The sequence below is a fragment of the Lactuca serriola genome, chromosome 4, assembly GCF_051521515.1.
Source record: "Lactuca serriola cultivar US96UC23 chromosome 4, Lser_US96UC23_V15, whole genome shotgun sequence".
In the NCBI taxonomy this organism is placed as follows: Eukaryota; Viridiplantae; Streptophyta; class Magnoliopsida; order Asterales; family Asteraceae; genus Lactuca; species Lactuca serriola.
In genome coordinates, this window is record NC_136411.1 from 124117898 (window position 1) to 124120679 (window position 2782).

Consider the following 2782-nt stretch of genomic DNA (forward strand, 5'->3'; position numbering starts at 1 on the left):
CAAAATGTTTAGTCTATGGTATTAGATTGTTTATACTATGATTCATGAGATAGTTCTGACTTATTTAAATGTGGAGCATTCTAACATGTTAAAAGAAAGTCATGAAATCTATGAAGCTAGTATAGTAGCAATAGTTCAAAATTGATTCAAACATTTGAATAAGGTGTATTATTGTAAATATTTGTTGACGTTAGTTCAACTAATGGATCGTTCAGATTGTCCATAATAAGTATTTATTCTAATACATCCAAATGTTTGGGTGAAATGTATTTGTGGAATCATAGTATTGGATACATAAATGAGAAATGCATTACCAAGTATCCAGTTAGATCAGATTTTGGATATCATTTAACCTCGAATCTTATGATAATTGTAAATCTTGTTTATCAAGATAGATGATGAATGTGTCACTGGGTGGTGTGAGTATCTGTTGGAATTAGTTCACACTAATGGACCGTTCAGATTAACCATGATACATAGTGAGACCAACTTCGTATTAATGTCAGTCTGGAACCTCTCAAGTGTTCACAACTCTCATATAGCGAAGTTAAGAATCAATTGGGCAATAGGATGAGACACTCATAATGAGAATCTCAGTCCAAACTTTATCAATCATCTAAGTGATCGTGAAAGAGTTTCATGATCTATCTCCGCTCAAAACACTACCACTAGGAAGTGTTAGTTGGATAGAGAAACAAATTGTTCATTGATTTTGTACTAGATGAGTCGCATTGTGTTTACTAACAATTCATGGATTGTACCATGAATAATGTTACAAGAAGTCCTTTGGTCTTGTGCCAACTAAATAGGTTCTTGAAACACTTTATGGTATGTGAAGTGGGATTCTATCCTCACGGCCATATATAGAAGTCTACGATTATGAGGCTTACGCTCGTTGTGAAGCGCTCGACAATCTAGGACTTTGAATAGAGATGTGTTATCTAGTTGGTGAACCCATCAAGCAATCTGGATAATTGTTTAACAACCTTCTGAGAACAAAGTGTATGTTTCTCAAAGGATAGTCTTCCAAGAGAGGGAGCTGATTTCCAAAAGGGCTAATGGGATCCACATTGATCTTGATAAGATTCAAGAGTCAACCAACGAAGAGCCTAAAGTTGGACATAGCATTCAATTTGGAATTGAAAGATCTATTAAGGAAATTGACATATTTCCATTTTTCCTTATAGATCTGATAGAAGACGTCATGGACCTAATTATATAATAGTTTATATTACTAAGGTATTTGAGTCACTGGTAGATAGCAATCAGAGTGTACTAGCTATCAGAAGCTATGGTAGGCCCTAAAGGCAACAACATAGAAAGAGGAATTGGAAAGCGAGATTCAATCCATGTATGTTGTAATTTGGTAGATCAAACAATTGACCTTAACCATTAGGTGCAAGTGGATCTTCAAGTAGAGACAATCATGGATAGGAACAAACACATAATTAAACCAATATAGGTTTTGAAGAACGTGTAAGCTTAACGAGCTCATTTATGGACCGAAATAAGCATCTCGCGAGTGGGATCATTATTTCAATGAGAAAGTTCAAAGAGTTTGAATTTCGAGAAATAAAGATAAGCCATATATATGTCAAAGCTAGTGGGAGTAATTGGATTTATTGTTTCGATGAGAATGTTCAAGGAGTTTGAATTTCGAGAAACATAGATAAGCCATATATATGTCAGTGCTAGTAGGAGCACTGTAGTCACCCTTGTATTGTACATAGACAATGTACAATTTATAGGAAACTATATTCTAACTTAGTAGGTGTAAAAGCTTGACTTGGTATGAGAACTGTTTCTCTATGATATACATGGGAGATACAAGACACGTGCATAATAAGGATCTATGGAGATAGATCAAAGTTATTCATTGGATTAAGCCAAAGTACATGGAATGTTGAGGAAAATCGAAATGGATTTTAGGCTTATTATAATATGGAATGACATTGAGCAATGCTAATGCCCTAGTTATACTATTGAGCTAAAGCAAATGATTCGTGTCCCACATGCTTCTGCTATGGGATCGATCATACATGCCATGGCATGTACCACATCTAATGACTTGTATGCCTCGTGCAACACAAGTTGGATTAGTTCAATTTTGGCAAGAATCAATGAATCAAGATCAAGAACATTATTAAGTGTCCTTGGAGGACAAAATATATGATCTTGATAGTATGGAAGAGATCATTGTAAGAGTTACATTGATGCTAAGTTCCATACTAATAAAGACGTTTCCGTTTGCATTCGGATTTCATGCTTCTCTAAATGGTGAAGTTTTAGCTTGGAAGAGTACCAAGTATTACACCATAGTGGATTTTGCAAACTTAGAGTATGAAGCGGTTGGTTAAATTGCAAAGAAGACAATGCGGCTGAAAGAGATTCATTAGTGACATCTTTGTTGAAATTCAATCATTGATGGTCTTTATGAAGTCTCTTTGTGGCTTTAAGGGTGAACTTACCTTGAGTATGGATCCCAAGTCACACAAGCTCACATGACATATACTCAGTATGTACCATCACGTTTGATAGTGATTCAAATGTGAAGACGTCCTAGTCAATATGCCATATCAAAAGATAATCTTGTTGATCCATTCCATATGCCGATGTCATTGACCAAGTTTGACAGTCAAATATAATCGAGAGATATTAGATTTGCAAATGAATTGGCTTAAATACTTATAGTTTGGTTTGTTTTAACACCCGAGAACTTTAAGCAATATAAGTTTTAATTTGAATTGATGATTATTAAGTGGTGATCTTAATATATGATCGA